At 34.9% G+C, this 20,824-nt stretch overlaps 1 long non-coding RNA gene and 1 pseudogene across 1 annotated transcript; one reads left to right on the top strand and one right to left on the bottom strand.

Annotated features, from left to right (window-relative positions):
• LOC109847144 lies at positions 553-12,061 on the top strand (annotated as a pseudogene).
• Positions 18,818-20,456, bottom strand: LOC109850427. Its single transcript, XR_002249425.1, has 3 exons — positions 20,372-20,456; positions 18,994-19,160; positions 18,818-18,900 (listed from the first exon to the last, which is right to left on the bottom strand). It is a non-coding gene; the product is annotated as an uncharacterized LOC109850427 (long non-coding RNA).

Consider the following 20,824-nt stretch of genomic DNA (forward strand, 5'->3'; position numbering starts at 1 on the left):
TATTTCTCATTTTCATTTTTTGTTTCTTATTTTCTGACATAAAAACATGCAATATATATATATATATATATATATATATATATAGCTCGGAAATATATAGAATATATGCCTGGAAAAAAAATATGCAACTTCACAAAGTACTAATGAAACCAGTTCAGAGTAGAGTCGTAGACCTAATTGCAAAAATAGAAAGTGTATCTCATTGCACCCTCTGTCCACTTAACTGCAAGTAAGGACGCTAAGAAATAGTAGCTCACCATCATACTGTACTCTTGTATTAAGCCATGTCATCATTAACACTAATCGTAGTGCGGAAGCCCGCTTTAGTCCCACATTGGCTACGATTTGAGAGCCACAGCTCTTTATATTCAAATACGGGGTAGGATTATTCCGTCTCTTCGGAGACATCTGATAAAATTGGAACGATACAGAGAAGATTAGCATGGCCCCTGCGCAAGGATGATAAAATTGGAACGATACAGAGAAGATTAGCATGGCCCCTGCGCAAGGATGACACGCACAAATCGAGAAATGGTCCAAATTTTTGAGAAGATTAGCATGGCCCCTGCGCAAGGATGACACGCACAAATCGAGAAATGGTCCAAATTTTTTTTGCTCTTCGAACCTTCGTCTTCATCGTCAGATTTCTAGGGGTTGTCTTTTTTTTTTTAATTAATTCATTCCCCCCTTCGTCATGGGGAGCAGTTGTATCAACAATCTGATACGGTAAGTTCTCAATCTTCAGATTTCTTCTTTTAAAATTAGGTGCTTTTATCAAATCCAGAACCCTAGAATTGGCGATTTCTTGCCTTTTGCCTTCTCGAGTAATTGATCAAATCGATGTTTTAACGAACTAAAGAACCCTAGAATTGGTAATTGAATGACGAATGCCTAGTTAGTGACGGCTAATGCTTCACAGGATTTAGACATCAATTGGAGAACCTTGAATCTGTAACCTACAACAATTCAACTTATGCTTAACCTTGATTGAAATTGATGATGTTAACTTCAGCTTGAGCCCTTTTTGGCCTTCTCTTTTATTCTTCAGTCCAGTTTATCATACTATGCATTTTGAAAGCTCTTAATAATTTATAGTAATTTTTTTGGGAACAATGTCAAGTTTAAAAGAAAAAAAAAACCCCACATTTCATTAATAAAGAGTTTAATGAACTAAAGAACCCTAGAATTGGTAATTATCAATGACGAATGCTTAGTTAGTGACGGCTAATGCTCTTATTTATAATTAGTTTTCTGACTCTATTTTTATAGCTTTGTATTAACCCTAGAAACCTGTATCTGTATAAATTGTAGTTTTGTGGTTGCTAACGAAAAGCTGGCTGCTGGTTCTCAAGTTCCATTGAAATTGCTTGACACGTATCTTTCTTTAAGTTATTAAAGGAGAATCTAGTAGTCACTCTTCTTCTTCTTCTTCTTTTGTGGATTGGGTTGTNGAAAAGTTTATCAGATTACCTTGGAATAACTAAATCAGTTGATCGAAATAGGAACCAGTGCATATCAAGTATTTGATTTGTAGATTTATCATAGGGCATGCTTTGTATATTTGTTTGCTGTAATTTGGATCGTGAACACATATTTTCTCATGCAAAGGTATGACATCCTTATTTTCAATGCTTGGTTGGTCAGAATGCTTCATAATCTTGAAATTTAGCATGGTTAAGGGACTATTTTGAAGGAGCTGAGTATAGTACTTGAGTTATGACATTTGAGAAGAGCAGAATGTACCAATTGCTGTGGATTAAGATGAGATGGTGAAAAAAGGATTATTAGTTGTTAAATGCTAGAGCGTTTAGAATTTGCCATGTGGCAAAAATATGCAACCAAGTTTTTACTTTATTAGTATAGTATTGATTGATTGATGATTTCAATAGAACGTCCTTTCTTGCAAATTATGAAACTGTGGGGGGTAAAAATAGTTGGAGCTTATCTTGTGTTGGTTCTCTCATGTTTTATGCATGCTGAGGATAAAAGAGGTGGATTAGGCGTACTGACATTGCAACTGACTAATATGGTATCAAAACATGCTGCAATGATACCCTTTCAAATTAGTATTAGTGAATCTGACTTTATGTCTAAAAATTCTGAATGAGTCATTTGGGATTGCATTAAGAACACAATCGCCTCTAAATTTAAGAATAAACTAGCAACTAACTACTTAGTTCAATGTAGTGTGTGGCCGATGCAAAACAGTATTAAATCTTTCTTTTTTGTTAGTGAGACTAACTGGAAACAATCTGTCCTGAAACGACTTTATTTCTCGTATTGTTTTTGCTTGGTGACCTCCCACCTCCCAAAAAATTTAAAAAAAAAATTCAGATTAGAAAACATTATTCTTCTTCTGTAGCAAAATTTCAGATGTTTGTTGTAGTCTATAGGATGTGGTACAGTTGACCTCATGGGGTGAACAATTACTTAACTTTGGCTATTTGATTCGTAATCTTGAATAAATTTGATTACATATGCATATTCTGGCATGCCTAGTAACCAAAACTCTCATTTTCACCATTGAGCTCTGACAGCTTTGCTAATTTCAGCCGAAATGCTAAAGGTTTTATGCCAATAAATTTTGCATAGAAGTGGAGTTAAGGAGTTTAAGATTTGCGGATTATGGTTACTGAGATGTGAAGTAATTGTGCTGAATCATATCCGTCAATCTTCGTCAAGGCGATTGGCAAAATGTATAGTTGTCTATAAATATGTTCATGTTAGTAGATTATGTTTTACTGCAAGCTATCAAGGGCGAAGCAGAGGAACAGTTAGAGCTTTTATGGAAGTCAGACAATCACAGGACACTAGAAGTCCCATTACCTTTGCCAGATAGAGCATATATTTTTATTCTAATGGCTCTGGCCAGTGATCTTGACAACTTATGCTTAATCTTGATTGAATTTGATGATGTTAACTTTAGCTTGAGCCCTTTTTGGCCTTCTCTTTTATTCATCAGTCCACTTTATCATACTATGCATTTTGAAAGCTCTTATTTGTTAATTTATTGTAATTTTTTGGGAACAATTTCAAGCTTAAAAATAAAAAAAACCCGCATTTCATTAATAAAGAGTTTAATCAAACGAACTGCATCTACAAAAACAGAACGTCTCCAAGACCAAAAAAAAGTTACGTAACAAAGCTCTTATTTATAATTAGTTTTCTGACTCTATTTTTATAGCTTTGTATTAACCCTAGAAACCTATATCTGTATAAATTGTAGTTTTGTGATTGCTAACAGAAAAGCTGGCTGCTGGTTCTCAAGTTCCATTGAAATTGCTTGACATGTATCTTTCTTTTAGTTATTAAAGGAGAATCTAGTAGTCGCTCTTTTTCTTCTTCTTTTTTTGTGGTTTGGAAAAAAAAATCTAGAAGCTGAAAAGTTTATCGGATTACCTTGGAATAGCTAAATCAGTTACTCAAAATAGGAACCAGTGCATATCAAGTATTGATCTGTACATTTATCATAGGGCATGCTTTGTATATTTGTTTTCTGTAATTGGGATCAACAATATTTTCTCACGCAAAGGTATGATATCCTTATTTTCAATGCTTGACTGGTCAGAATGCTTCATAATCTTGAAATTTAGCATGGATAAGGGACTATTTTGAAGGAGCCGAGTATAATACCATTGCTAACCTTTTTTTAAATAAGTCCCCAAATCTACAATTGTTCTTATATAAGCCTGCCAAATCCATAAGTTTGCTTAAATATACCACTCAACTTGAAAGTTGTTAACTTAACTCTAAATTAACGAAGTTACATTGATCTTGCTAGCTTTTTCCTGATGTTCCCAAGATAGTTACATTTAATACCAGCGACCTATTGCGATAGTTACTCCTCATTATAATTAGTTAATAGGATAAATTACATTATGAACTTTCAAAATCGCACTAAAGCCCTAATAACTTTTCTGTTTCAAAGGAAACCCTTAATAACTTTTTAAATTTTGTAGATAACCCCTATAAATTGGAACCAGAAAATGGCATAGAAAGGCATTTTGAAAGTTATTGGGGGTTTAGTATAATTTATCTAAAAGATATTGTGGGCTTTCTACAAAAGTTATTAGGGGTTTAGTGTGATTTCGAAAACTCATAGTCTATTTACTGCAACATGCTAAAAGTTCATGGGGGTTTAATGTAATTTACCATATTTAGCATTATAATTCTTAGTTCAAGTAATACTATTAAAAAAATTATACTATCTATATACTATAAAATATTTATCTAATTTAATTTTTTTTACTTGTGCTCTTAAATAATTTAGTACTATAAATACTTTATAAATTTTAATTATATTATCATTAACAATTAATAGTGCTATTATTAATATTAAATAATTTTTTTATAAAAAATGTTAGTTTTCAATCATTACTAAGTATAGATTATTTAGTATCATGTAATAATCTTTGAGAAAATATTCTAAACATAATATTAAATTATTTATTTAATTTATTTAATGATATAATACTAAATAAATAGTGTAATTCATAATTATGTGATATTATTAAAATAATTGCGCTATTTATGAGGTTAACTATTTATTCTATTTATTTTATTGCTCATTGAATTGTAGTATAATGCTTAATACTATTTAGTAATATATTATCTTATGTATACTATTATTTTAATTATTTTATTATACTTCATAATAATAATTATTTTAATAATTTAATTGGTTACTATTAATAATTGTGTATACGTATTTTATAAATTATTTTATTGTATTATTATTAAACAATTAATAGTTATAATATTATTGATAATTATAATTATCTAGAAAGGTGAGGAGGTGCATAATTAACAAGTGGTTATATTTATTTAATGAAAGATTTATTAGAGATAATGACATAGTTAGAATTTATCAAAATTTGAGAGGGCAAAGAAGAAAATTATGTACGATAAACAATAAAAATGGCGTTGGCATCTTCTTCAATTCCTACCTTATTCCTTATAGTTTATTGGTCATTTCCATGCGTGTTTTTAGCTCTCAATTTTAAATTTTAATTTCTCTTACAGGCTTGATTTTTGTCAGAGCTACAGAGACAATTTAGCTTCCAATGCTAAATGACATGGTCTCGAGCTTCTATTGGGAAACATGTTGAGCATTTTTCTATTAATGGTGACTGCAGGAATGTTCATCTGATTTCAGTAGGAAATTGACCATTTATTGAAAGTAATAAAATTGATGCAACTCATGGCATCGTCTTATACCAGCAAGGACCACAAGGACCCTGATCATTGCCCCGTATGTCTTGGACCAGTAAAGGAAGAAGCCTATTTAGATCATTGTTTCCACTCGTTTTGCTACCGATGCATTTTTCAACAGTTTAATGTGGTCTTAAGAAGCACTCTCAAGCTCAATCTTCAATCAGATGCCCACTTCGTGAGACAGAAAGTTTTTCTGTAGTTTACGGTTTCAATCGAGAATTTTCAGCAGCATTACTTTAGCCAAGGCCAGGAGGAAAACAGTCCCTCAAGTGCTCGTGACTTTAGACTGCAGTGTGTAACACTGACGTAAGAGCCCTGATTAATGAATCTGATGTTCATTTGTATTGGAAGCTTCTTCGGTATTGTAGGAGTCTAGGAGAAACATTTGGCTTGAGAGCTGGTTGAGAAGGGAAATCCAAGCTCCCACCCAAGAGGAGGAAGCAGAACATGACATGTCATATTCATTGAGCAATTGACAGTTTCAACAAAGACAGCAGCAAGATGGCATGAAAAATGGAATACCGATGGAAAAGCGCAAAATATTTAGGGAACTGATTTCTGATGTCACAAGGCCTTTTTTGCGGGCAAACAGAAAGCTTCATGGATGAGTTGGAAACTTTCCTGTTTCTGGGTTTGAAAATTGATGCTTACGATGCAATTTGCATGCAGAATTTTCCAGGCACTTCTACTTCTGTTGATTCAAACAGAGGTCATCTCTTTGTTCTCCTTCTTAGGGTTGTAGCTCCATTGGGCTTTATTCTCCTTCATCTCTTGATTGCGAATGTGAAGGTCAGAATGCCAGTGAGAGTTTTTTTTTGTAACTTTTCTCCGAGTTGTGTTTTGCAAAATATCTTTTTATCCTGTTTAGAGCTTCAGATAATAGTAAATTGCGTGATATACCTCCCAACTTCCAAGTTTTGCTAGTTAATAACTTGTATTCTTTTTATATTGATATACCTTTTTATCTTGCCTTTGCTCTAACATATCCTGCATGAATTTATTTCAGATGTCCTTTTCCTGTCGTATCTTTCCCTCACTAAGTAGGTTTAACATTACCCTAATACTCAACAACATTCAATTTTTTCTACTAAACACTAATGATTTCATATGTTGATGCAATTTATAAATAATCCATGCTATCTTCATTTCCAATACTTCCAGGTTTTATTAATGCCTTAAAATTATTAGTTTCCATAGAATCAGTGACTAGAAAATATGTGCAGAAGCGGTAAGTAGGTGATATGTTTCACTTTGTATGAAATAAATCCATCCGCATAACCTTCTTAAGGGTTCAAGTGCATAAGTGAGACACTATTATTAGTTTCCTTTGCTCTAACTATTTTGAATGCTTAGAAGAGGAAATTCGTTTGCTTTGAGTTCTTTCTATGATCTAACTGCTTGACAAAATAGTGTCTTTGGTTGAATTCGACCACTGAAACCAGTAATATGATTTCCATAAATTCTTGCATCTATGAAATCCTTGGGTGGATTTTACCTAGCTTTGCCTTCTAACCAAGCAGTAATGCCCTGGTTAGGTTCCCATTACTCATAAGGTAAATGTTATAGCAAGAAAGTAGTGCACTGTCTGTAGCCCATGCATGTTGAAAGATATACCAATATGGAAGTTATTGTCAATGGGTAACACATTCTCAATCTCGCAGTACTGGAAATGCGAACGTATGAGAAATTTACCAGTATGAACCTCTTGTTTAAAGGGCATCAAGTATTTAATTTTCTATTTACTTTCATCTATATGAATATGATGCGTGAACCCATTATTTAATTTTCTATTTACAGTTCCCTAATCTTCCAAATGTGCCGTTCTCCATCTCTTTGATACTGCCTTTAGAACCACGGGATGAATATGATATTCATACTGAAAAGGGTACTTCTGAGAGCAACATCCTGATCGATGTCATGCCCATGGAAACCACAAGCAGTAGTTACACGATCATATAATTTAGTACTCAAAGTTGATGTACATGTTGGATGTTGTGATTTCTGAGGTCAGTTTATTGTGGTTCTCCTCAGCTGATTGGTGCTGTTTTACAGAAGATAGGCAATCAGCCCTGAACATATTTAGCCATACAAGCTGACAAATAGATCCCTCATAAATCTGAAAATTGTATTTCTTAGTAGAATAGCACCTCCATTTTATTAATTCCAATGCAAATTTGGAATTATAAAGAGGAGAATGCAGAAGGAATAAAAGAAATTCAAGAAATAGGCAAGGAAGAAGATGATTGGTGTTATCAGAAAAAAAGCAATTATAAACCTGGAAAGCTTGTAAAAAAAATTGGGGAATTAAACCTAGATGTGACATCCCACCGACCCAAAAGTTATAGTCCCACATCGGTGAGGGAATAAGATATTTAAAGGTTTATATAGTGAAGCTAAAAACTCAAGTGTGACATCGTCTAAGTCGATTTTGACAGTGGTTTGAACCAAATAACATGTTACACTCGGTGGGTCCCACGGCTCGCACGCGCCAACGGGTCCGCAGGTCCAGAGCGTGACAAATGGTATCAAAGCGGTTGCCAGCCGGAAGTGTGGGGCTAAGTGCTATGCGGGGCTAAGTGCTACACCTTGTGGTGGGAGCCACCTATAGAGCCCGTAGGAGCTACATCTAGAGTTCACATCGCCTGGTAGCCTGGGATGTGTTAATTGTCATGCCGTGACGAGGACGTCGCCTTCGTAAGGTGGGGTAAATGTGACATCCCACCGACCCAAAATTATAGTCCCACATCAGTGAGGGAATAAGATATTTAAATGTTTATATAGTGAAGCTAAAGACTCAAGTGTAACATCGGCTAGTCGATTTTGGCAGTGGTTTGAGCCAAATAGCACGTTACACTCGGTGGGTCTTACGGCTCGCACGCGCCAAGGGGCCCGCGGGCCCGGGGCGTGACACTAGAACTATATACACCAACCTATGTCAGGCTGTCTGTGATAAACAAATCAAGCATTCTAGCTTACATGCTTTATATGTTGCGAGCACAAGGTGCATCTTACATTCATCTCTCTACAGTTAAATTTTTTTCCCCATTTTTTACGCATGCCTCTGCAAGTTCTCTGAATTTTTTGAAAATTTTGAAGATGCATTCAACCTCGGAAGTCCTCAATTTTCTGCATTTCAATTCTTTCTTAGGCTATTTCCTTTTTCCCACTGTATAACTGAGACTTAAAGAGTAGGCTCTTGTTCTTTTTTTCTTTGTTTTCCCCCCTTCAGCAGCAAGAAGAGATGAAAAGCATTTCCAAGGAGCCAAAAGTCTCTAGTCTGTGCAGTGCTCACAAGGGCCAGCAAAGGGATCAGCCTTCAAATTTTATGCTTGCTCGCGCAGGAAACTATTCATAGTCACGTTACCCAAAAACTAACGGAGATGAGATCTTATTTGCTTCAACAAGAGTTTGGAGTTCTGAATACGATCTTCAATTTGCGCAATATTCAAGATCCTTCAGCATTGCCAAAAATTTGATGTCTTGGTAATCACCATAATTCGAAATTGAAAGTTCGGCTTAATTATTGCCAAACTGAAAAATAGCTTTTGGGCGAAGGTTGTATCCACAAAAATTAGTTTTGTGGAGTTGTCAATAGCACCTAAATTTGACGTTTTTTTCCCTTTCTTTTTGAAGCAAAAATTAGTTTCTATTGCAATTTACGTAATCAAATTGCAAAAATTAGCTTAATTTTTCTTTCTTTTTTGCTTTCAACAAGACTAGAAAAAACTATTCATAGTCACGTTATCCAAAAATAGCTTATGGGCTTTGCATGTGTTTGGAGTGAGAGTATTTTCATCAATTTACATGTTTTTTAGGCTGAAAGCTCAAATAGGAGTGGCATTACAAAGATGTTAGGAAGTAAATGTGGACAATAGAAAAAAAAAATTTAAAAGTGGTTAATGCAGTAAAGGTGGTGGTGTTAATGTAAGAACCCTACAAAATAAGGCAAAAAAACTAAATGGAACCATATCACGAAGAAGTTCATAAAAAGGATTCATGTAAAGTGAAGAATACAAAGGAAATGGGAACTTCCACCATATATGCTCCAGATGTGATATTTGGGGGATCTTCTTAGAAGAACTTAATTGATTTTCGTGGGATATCTAAATGTGAAGATCTCCCGGGGTGATATCAAAAGAAAGCAAATTTTGGGGTGGGATATGAAAATAAATCCTATATTTAATTGCCATCTATAATTTATTTCTACTTCTGAGCAAATTATTTGTAGGAACTATCATGAATTAACTAATTTAGCTTCTCGGATTGGGAACAGAAAAACTGCCATATTTTGATTGCTTATTAAAGTTGCTAGTGATATCAATTTGGAAGGTTGAGTTCTTGGATTTCATTCTGAACAGAACAAAAAATTAAATATAATTTTTTGGGTTCTTCCGGTATTCGTCCCCCAACTTAGCTTTTTGCCGAAATAGATCCTCCAAACATCATACCTTGCAATTATCTTCTAATTTAAATTAGTCCCCAAAATTAGCAAATTGAGTCTGGTTAATCTTGCAATTAGTCCCAAGTTCGTAATTACTCTTTCCGTTATGTTACTTAGGTATACACTTCCCGTTCTTGTTCATTATAAGCTCACTATAATTTGCTGTCACTGCGTATACTCTGAGCAAGTGAGTCTGGTTTTATCTTCAATTTTGCAATTACTGTTTTTGTTATGTTACTCGTGTATACATTTCCCATTCTTGTTTATTATAAGCTCACTATAATTTGTGGTAAATGTATATATATATACTGAGCAAGTGAGCCCTATTTATCTTACAATTTACATAATCCTAACACTACGATAGCACAAGTGAAAGATCTCAAGGAGTATTCTATTGCAATTTGATTGGGATCCTCTTCGCTACCAAAAAAAGTAACAAAGAAACCACTACTTTAATCATAGTTGACGATTTGCCTAGTGGGTGGTTATGATTCATTTTAAATCTTAGCACTGACCATAACCCGTATACTTGACACTCAAAGTCAGATCATAACCATCCACTAAACTAACGAGCTGCTGTGATAAAAGTTGTGGTCTCTCCACTACTTTTTTAGTAGTGGAGAGGATCTGAATCTATTGAAATTATATTAATCTGTAACAAACATACCGAATTTCTAAGCCCCATGTCCCGAATAGAGTTTCAATACAGAATTTCTTATTTGATATACTCAACATCCTACCACTTCAAAAGCTTTTGCAAGCAAAAGAACGCACAATATATGACTTCTACAACTGTACAATAAACAAACGTCCACTCAACCTTAACATGCATAGTTTGTGACAAATCAAGAACCCTGTAACTTATTTATATATAACACTACAAAGCACAAGTACAGCTAACATAGAAAAGAGAGAGAATTTATGGCAGGTTCTAACAATGCCCTCTTGATAATTTCTTTTATTCTTTTGATTAATCTTGCAGTTTTCGCCCATGGCTTGGAGCAATGCGACAATCAAATTGAAGATTTGGTGAGCAAGTGCTCCAAGTATGTGCAGTGGGTGGGATCAAACCCACAAGATGTTTCTAAAGATTGTTGTGCTGTGGTGAAGAGAGCGGATGTGAAGTGTGTGTGTGATCATGTCACGGAGGAAGTTGAGATGGCTGTTGATATGGATAAAGCGGTGGCCGTTGCTGCTAAGTGTGGGAGGCCAATCTCTCCGGGTACACAATGTGGAGGTAAGAAATGTGCCTTTTTTTTTGGGGAGAATTTCAAGTAATTCCCTAGAAGTTTGGCCAATCTTTTTTGCATTTCTCTGGATATTTTCAAATAACCTCCATATTTATGGGGGTTATCTTAAAAAGCTTTGGGGGTTAAGTAACATTTTCGAACCCTTTTTTTGGTTATGTGAAAATGGACCATACTTCTTCTGTGTGGGGGTTTGTGAAGTTTACCCTTTTTTTAGTAGGTTATTCTTGATTTGGATCCTCTCACTTGCAAGATGTTGTTAGTTGAATAGAATGAGTGTGATGCACCGATGAGGCTTTTTGGCAAATTATCCCGTTTACTAATGGGATAAGAAGCTATATCTATCATTCTCATATCAACACATACACACCTTCTGACTACGTGACGCATTGTTTTCCTGTCAATTTTAGAAGTCAATACGTGAATCATGTGGAGCATTGTTGACAAATGTTTACTGTTGGCCATTGCATGATTCCCGTAGGAGTTTAAAGACTAACGAAAGGAACATATCGCTGCAGTACTAAATTAGAATGTAGATAAGTAGTCATGCCTCATGTATAGGAACTTAACCCCTATTGTTATGTGAGGTGAGGTGAATCACAACTGTTCATAATGTAGTTCCCTGTTAAAAGTTTTTTTTTTTGGCAATTAATGAATAAAAATATATAGTTGAAGGAGAAAGGATTGAGGTAGATGTTGGACACTTCTTTAATTTTTAAGAATACAATTCGATATCTTGTGTCATATTTAGGCATTGGTTTGATTGTTTTTAGCTTATTTTATTGTTTATATATATTGAGTTTGATATTGTTATAAAGAAGTTTCTTACGAAATTCTGAATTCGGTTTCCAGCTTATCATGTTCACCTTGCATGAGCTTGAGGAGGAGCAGACTGACTAATGGTGGATAACGTAAGCATCATCTTAATCGACAACTTTTGGCATCGAAAGGCATTATGGTGAAGAAATTTTATCCAAAAATTTGATGCTGATTGATATTTCTCTTACGCTCTGTGAGAAGCAAGTTTGATGTGAAATGAACTGTGCTAAGTGTAAATGAATAAGCATGCCGAAGTGCTAGATTCAAGATTGTTGAGACCCTACACTTCATTGGAAATGATCAAGAGAATAGCATAAATAAAACTTTTAATTGTTAAATATGCTAATGTATTTTAAAGTCCTTTTTATCTTTAGCTTATCTCTCTTGTTTCATGTCTCAAGCAAAGATCAAGCTGAGTAGTCAGGAACTTTATCCTTTCTTTCTTAGAAATTCCATTGAGTACCACTGGCAATTTTGGAACACTCTTTTCCTTGGGTTGAAATTTCCTGTAAACATGTAGTAGCGGTCGTCCAACTTGTTACTACAACTTAAATTATCATTTGCAAATCTCGTCATAAATTTTTATTTTGAGACAGTAAAAGGAGCTTTAACAACATATATCATGTACACATATTTAAAACAGATTTAGGAAAACACAATTATGCAAAACAATTCAGGTTCCAATCTTACATCCACTTTTGATCTTACTAGCATGTTCCAATCTTACATCCACTTTTGATCTTTTGTTTATGAAAGACTCCCAAAAGCACGGACGTAACTCCCTGTTCGAGGCCCGTGCATAACTCCCTGTTCGAGGCACGACCATACACGCCATGACATCATTTAAATGAATATTTGCATCAACCACATGTTAAACATAAAGAATCAAAATTTATTTCATTTTTAGAAGCACAGAAAAATAACAATACAAGCTATAAAAATATTGATAAGTTGACATCTACTGGCACATTTTTTGCATATCAAATGAATAATTGAAATAGGACACCAAATATATCAAAAGTCAACTTGTATGTAATTAAGGATATAAACGTGTTTCGTATTTGAACACAGTATTTGCAACTGGTGCATCTCAAATCTAATAAAAAATTTCTCTAACATTCGACATCTCAGAACATAAATCTAATGATATAAGTAAAATTTCCTTGATTTACCATCATATTTTTCTCCATCTTAATCGTTTTCTTCAAAGTTGGAACAACAAATTCTGCAACCATTACTGCAAGATGTAAAACGTGTAATAAGTAAATTTAAGAAGTTTATTTAAGATGTAAAGTTGGTTTCACAATTCAGATTTTGTTCCTTTCATTAAGTCTTGCTGGAAAAATTTCAAATGTCAAGGCAATCATGTGGATGTTTTTATTAAGAATATAAAACTTCTTAAAAGAAGGATTAAACGGTGGAAGAAAAACATTCTTGGTTCTATATCTTCTAGAAAATTTGATATCTTATCAAAAATCAATCATTTTGATCTTCTAGAGGAACATAGACACTTATCTGACTCAGAGATAGAAGATAGAAAAACTCTTAGATTATCTTATTCATCAATCATTAAAGAAGAAGAGGCATATTGGCATCAAAGATCAAGAGTTCAATGGCTTCAGGAAGGGGATTCAAATACAGCTTTTTTTCACAAAACTGCATCTTTTCATAAGAAAGCCAACTATATTTCACTTATTTCTCATCAAGGTATAGAGATTACAAATCAAACAGCTATTTCCAACGCCTTTTTGGAGTATTACACCAATTTGTTTGGTAATCCTATAAGAAACAATCTATCCATAGATTGGTCTACTTTATATCCTGAGCATGATTTGGATCTTTCTTCTTTAGAAACTCCTTTTTCAGAAAAGGAAATTAAGGCATCAGTTTTTGATATGAAGCCTAATAAAGCACCAGGTCCAGATGGTTACTCAATGGTTTTTTATCAAAATTTCTGGGATCTAATCAAGTCTGATATTACATCTCTCATGAATTTCTTCTATCAAGATGCATCAAATTTGCATAGAGTGAACAAGGTTTTTATCACTCTTATTCCTAAAATTAAAGATAGTTCTTTGGTGAAAGATTTCAGGCCCATAAATTTAATCAACTGCCTCTTTAAAATTTTTTCCAAAATTCTGGCAACAAGATTAGCCCCTCATATGCAAAACTTAGTGGCTTCAAGTCAGTCTGCTTTCCAAATGGGTAAATCAACTTTGGATTCTATTCTCCATGCCAATGAGATGATACATTTTTGTTCAAAGAAGAAAAAAGAAGTGGCCATGTTCAAGATTGATTTCATTAAAGCTTTTGACTCCATTGGCTGGAATTTTCTGATATCATTACTTAAGGGAAGAGGTTTTGGTGATAGATGGTGTATGTGGATGGAATATATTATCTCAAATTCCAGTTGTGCAGTTTTAGTTAATGGTCATCCTTCAAAAAAAATTTAGTTGCCATAGAGGTCTTAAACAGGGTCACCCTCTATCTCCTATGTTGTTTAATATTGCAGTGGATGTGATCAACAGAATGATAAAAAATAATGTCGAAGCTAGATTATTATCTGATCTTGGAATCAAAGAGCCTTTAAATCAATTGAGATCTCTTCAGTATGCGGATGATACTTTGCTTTTTGTCAAAAGTGATTCTAAGAATATTTCTATTCTTAAAGCCATTCTCTATATTTTTGAAGAGCTATCTGGACTTGGTATCAATTATTCTAAATCTTCATTGATTTATTTTGGCAATATTACAAACAAAAGTAATCACCTTGTATCTATGCTAAATTGTAAAGTGGAGCAGATACCAATAAAATATCTTGGATTACCTCTAAAATATGGTAAATTATCTAAGGCTGATTGGCAACCTCTTATAGATAACATGCATAAGAAATTGGCAACATGGAAGAAAAATTGTCTATCTTTTGGTGGTAGACTATGTTTGCTGTGAAAGTTGCTGTTTTCATTACCATCGAATCTATTACAACTTTAGTCGTTACAATAAACTCGAATGAAATAAAAAGTTGATCTTTTTATAAGATCTCTTTACACAATGAAAAATAAAAAAAAGTTTACAACTTTATCAAACAAACGCAGAGATCGTTCTTCGGTCTTCTGCTTGTGTGGGTGTCTTTGCCTGTGCCGGGGTTTATCCGTGGACCACCGTCGATCAGATCTGATTGCTAAAAAATTAGGCAGAGCTTCGTCGATCCGCGAGGGGATCTAGAAACTTGAAGCGCCTATCTCGGATAAAACGAGATATTTGCTCTTCTTAGTATTATCACAAAGGGACAATACTAAGGATCGGGTACGGGCGATGTAGATCTGATGAAGAAGCTCTCTTGCGTTGAAGTGCTCGATCACTCTTCACTCCGGCAGGGCTTCGCCTCTTCTCCAAAATTCCCGACCCTCAAAATGAGGCCCTCTGGGGTGTCTCGGGATTTCCGAGACACCCCTGGGGTGTCTCGGAATTTCCGAGACACCCCTGCTTCTTAACACTCCGAAGAGTACACGAGTATAAACTGCTTCTCAATACTCCGACAAGTATAAGAGTATAAACTGCTTCTTAACACTCCGACAAGTATAAGAGTATAAACTGCTCCTTCCTACACTCCAAAGAGTACACGAGTATAAACTGCTTCTCAATACTCCGACAAGTATAAGAGTATAAACTGCTTCTTAATACTCCGACAAGTATAAGAGTATAAACTACTTCTTAATCCTCCTATCGGAATCCTCCGACCGGTATAAGAGGTTAAACTGCTCCCTGATACTCCAATAGGTATATGAGTCTAAACTGTTTCCTACCGTTGACGGGAAGTTCCTGGAGAATTTTTATATGTAATATTCTTAAGGATAACCCGATCATGTAACCGAATGCAATGATAAACCCAGTTTCGCAAAGAAGCGGGGGGTGGATGATTCATGTAACGGGAAGTTCCCGGAAAAATACTATATGTAATTCTCTTAGGGATAACCCGATCATTACAAACAAAGTGATAAACACTAAACCCCACTGTGATTTGTATGAGTCAACACTCTCGATGTGATTTGTACTCCTACTCTCACTGTCTACCTGGTCAAACCTTCCTATAATAAAAGTTAGGGCCAAAGCCAAATTCCTCTCTCGATTCCTTCCATGAACGAGAGGTCCACTTTTAAATTGAGCGATCAAGCCTATAAAAGGTAAGACCGTCTCAGACCCCCCACTTCCACTACCTCCTTGGTCAAACCTATAAAAGTTAGGGCCAAAGCCAGAATCCCCTTCTCGATTCCTTCCATGAACGAGAGGTCCACTTTCAAATCAAGTGATCAAACCTTCCTACAGTTAGGGTCACCTCAAACTCCTATTTGGCCAAACCTTCCTACAGTTAGGGTCAAAACCATAATTCACTCTCGATAAACGAGAAATTCACCTTTAGTTCGGTAATCAAACCTTCTGACAGTTAGGATCATCCGAAGTTTTCGATTCTCGGAGTGGAGGTCCCACTCCTAGTTTCATCGTTCCGGATTCTGGGGGTGGAGATCCCACCTCGAGTCTCCTTTCCAGCTGAAGATAGAATATAAAATTCTTCTTCTTCAGTGTCGGGAGATAGAATATAAAATTCTTCCTCTCCCATTTTGGGTTCGTCTTTGCCAAGAGAAGACACCACCTTTTTTAACTCCCAAATTCTATGCCTCACAGGTACTAGGAAGTTTATCCCGAATCCTACAGGAGAAGTCTGCGCCTAACACGCGCTGCCGGTTTAGTCCTTTCCGTAAAAAAAAGACACCAGAGTTCAATCTGGGTATTCTATCCTGAAAACCTAAGCAGGGATAAGCCAACGCCTAATACGCCGTTGCCAGTTTAGTCTTTCAACGATGAAAAAGACACCAGAATCCAGTCTGGGGTATTTTATCCGACAGTCTAAGTAGGAATAAGTCAGCGCTTAACCTGCGTTGCTGGGTGGTTCGTTCCCGTAAAAACGACCGATCTACGTATTCAACATCGTAGCAACAAAAATCCATGCCTTTTATGCATGGGGAATTTTATCCCGAAGCCTAAGCAGAGATAAGCAACGCCTAACACGCGTTGCCGGTTTAGTCTTTCACCGATTAAAAGATACCAGAGTATAATTCTGGGGACTTTCATCCCGAATCCTAAGTACGGATGAGTCAACGCCTAATACGCGTTGCGGATGCCATATTCCCGTAAAAGAATGGCGAAGTCTGATGTATTCAAAATCATAGCATTAAGTCTAAGAGAAGCAATCTTCTTAAGCACAACATTACATGCTGAAACGCGGTTTAATAATTCACATGCATAGCCGATTCAAACGGTAGTCGGTAAAGGCTCATCAAACCCGTTGATGGCTGAGAATTTGTCAAAAATCCCAAAGTCTATGTCTAACACGCATTGCCGGTTAGTCTTTGACCGTAAAAAGGATAAAAGACTGCATATTCAACATTGTGGCAGGTTGTTATTAATAACACCATAATCCGTGCCTCACACGCACGGGGAATTTTATCCCGAAGCCTAAGCAGGGATAAGTCAACGCCTGACACACGTTGCCGGTTTAGTCTTTTACCGATTGAAGAAGACACCAGAATCCGAGTCTGGGGATTTTTATCCTGAATCCTAAGTAAGGATAAGTCAGTGCCTAACACGCGTTGCCGGGTAGTCTATTCCCGTGAGAAAGACGAAGTCTACGTATTCAATGTCATAGCACTAAAAGAGTTAACTCTTTTAGCACAACGTTATGTGCAGAACGGATCTAAACAATATGCATGCTAGCCCGACTCAAACGGTAGTCGGTAAAGGCTCATCAAACCCGTTGATGGCTGAGAATTTGCCAAAAATTCTATAAGTACGAGTCATCGATGCATCAGCTCTGTTAGTTGGTCTCGTGACTTGAGCATCCAACAAATTCAGGATAAGATCCACAAATGCAGATGAATCAGCTTTAACAGTTGGTCCTGCAGCCCCGACATTTGAGACCGCTATGCTCCAATACCTTAAGAGCTTAAACTATGTATACTCCAGCAAACGTACGAGTATAAACTGTGTTAATGGCAATCCGAAACCCTAGGTCAACGCCGGTCAACGCGTAACCCTAGGTCAACGCTAGTCAACGCGTTGCGACCAAAAATTCAATATTCGACGTTCGAAACCCTAGGGTCAACGCCGGTCAACGCGTAACCCTAGGTCAACGCCAGCCAACGTGTTGCAACAAAAAGTCAATATTCGACGGTCGAAACCCTAGGGTCAACGTCGGTCAACGCGTAACCCTAGGTCAACGCCTTTCAACGCGTTGCGACATTCGAAACCCTAGGGTCAACGCCGGTCAACGCGTAACCCTAGGTCAACGCCAGTCAACGCGTTGCGACAAAGAGTCAACATACTGTGATCCGAAACCCTAAGTCAACACAATGTGACGGAGGTACACTAGTACAGATTTTCGCTTGAATAGCGCTTAAATTTGGGCTTGCATAGCGCTTTTAAGCGCTATCCAAGCTACCGCTATGATAACTACAATAGCGCTTAAAAAAGCGCTATCCAAAGGCTCGACTACAATAGCGCTTTATACGATAGCGCTTATAAAAGCGCTATTCAAGCATTTTAAAAAAAAATTTCGTTTGCTTCTATAGCGCATAAATAAGCGCTAATGTAGTTCAAAAAAAAAACTATGATAGCGCTAAAATAAGCGCTATTGAAGTTAGCTGTTTGAACCACAATAGCGCTTTGGAAAGCGCTATGCAGTTCCAAAAAAATACGATATATTTAACCTATAGCGTTTAAAGAAGCGCTAACTGAGTTTTTTGCATCTGTTTTTTTAATTATTTTTTTAAAATTTTTAATACCTAATTTTCTAGGTCTAAATATTTAAATACTTACATAAATAACAATTTTCTATCCATCAATAACAATCTAACAAAAGGACAAAAATAATATCCATTCATACAAAATATATATATTGCAACCATTCAGTCAAAACATTATATATAACTGTTAAAGTGGAAATACAAAAATTAGTTAGTAGCAAAATCATAACTAATATCCTAAATGTTGTCCTTCAACTTGACATCTTCAACTTGACAGCTTGTCCTTGAGGAACCGATTATACAAATATCCTCCCCAATTGAATCTAAAATTCTCCATCTTCATTGGAGGATAAAATTTGAGTGGCTGACTATGAACAAACTGTAAAACACAAAAGTATAAAATATAATTAGATGAAATAAAATACTTCAAAAATCAAGAATGTATAAGTAATTCATTAAAATCATTTCTTACATAAACAGGAATACTGGTATCACCAAAAGCCAAAATATCCTAAATGTTGTCCTTCAACTTGACATCTTGTCCTTGAGGAACCGGTTATACAAATATCCTCCCCAATTGAATCTAAAATTCTCCATCTTCATTGGAGGATAAAATTTGAGTGGCTGACTATGAACAAACTGTAAAACACAAAAGTATAAAATATAATCAGATGAAATAAAATACTTCAAAAATCAAGAATGTATAAGTAATTCACAAAAGTATAAAATATAATCAGATTAATGTCTCAACTGCTGAAAAATTTGGATGGAAAAATACCTGGCCGAGGTATTACAAATCAAATAGTTAGAATTTATGATAGAAAATACTGATATAGTTATGAGAGGTTACATAATGAAGACCTGAAATTTGTTTAATTTGACATATGAAACATGATATTTATCTGAAATGAACCAACAAAATGAATAATGATGTAGATGTTGGCAATTTTGTCTGACCTTGCTGCATGTACTTATAGTTGGAAGCAAACTGATATGTTGTTACTCACGAATAAGATGATAGAGTTTGACAAATACTCATATATCAGATATCTACTTTGTTTTATATAGTACTCTCATTTTAGTATTGAAGCCATCCAATCTATGCTTATGAATAATTAGATAGTAAAAATTTCAAATTTGTTTAATGAAATATTGAACATGGTAATTACTTGAAATATTGTACAAACCAAATTAATAATGATGCAGATAATAGCAATTGTCTGACTTTAATACATGTATCTACAACTGGTAGCCTACAGAATTACTGCTACGTACTAATACAAAATAGAGCCTAGAAAATAACTGATATATCAGACGTCTACTTTGAGTGTTGAAAGTATCTCTCGGTATGGGTAATTACAGAGGAAAAATCTAAAATTTGTTCAATATGGCATATCAAACATGATAAGTATACAAAATGCACATAACAAATAATGATACGCATGTCAGAAAATACAAGTATCTGTAACTGAAAGCAAGCTGATATACTACTAGACATTTGAATAAGATGGTAGAACTTTGCAAACAGTGTATCTGGTGGTTTCATTGTTGAATAGATCGGTAGACTATATATAGTCATGAACATATTGTAAGACCTCAAATTGTTCAATATGACAGATTAAACATGAGAATTACCTGAAATGCACCAACCAAATGGATAATGATGCAGATGTTGGCAAGGTTGATCAACCAAAAGGGTTCATAGAATTCTTCATCTTCATTGGAGGATAAAATTTGAGTGGCTGACTATGAACAAACTGTAAAACACAAAAGTATAAAATATAATTAGATGAAATAAAATACTTCAAAAATCAAGAATGTATAAGTAATTCATTAAAATCATTTCTTACATAAACAGGAATACTGGTATCACCAAAAGCCAAGATATATGTCCTCAATGAAGCAGCAAACATAATGACCACAATGAATGCCATCCATCTGCTTTGGACACTATCGAAAAAAAAATTCAATTATATATATATAATTTATTACCATATCTTATATATACTAATTTTTAATATTGTAAAGTAATTACCTGAATGTTCGACCAATTGAATCTGTTGTATGCAGTCTTACTAATTTTGCCACCTCGAAGAGTCCGATAACTTTTCATACCACTATTTTGTATAAAGTAACAATATTATACACATGTATATATATATATATATATATAATTTATAATATAAATAATATATATATATATATATATATATATATATATATATATATATATATATATATAATTTATAATGTAAATAAACTAGAAGATGTATTTACCTTTCAACAAAGTTTTTCAAATCAAT

Source organism: Asparagus officinalis, chromosome 7 (genome assembly GCF_001876935.1).
Source record: "Asparagus officinalis chromosome 7, Aspof.V1, whole genome shotgun sequence".
Taxonomy (NCBI): domain Eukaryota; kingdom Viridiplantae; phylum Streptophyta; class Magnoliopsida; order Asparagales; family Asparagaceae; genus Asparagus; species Asparagus officinalis.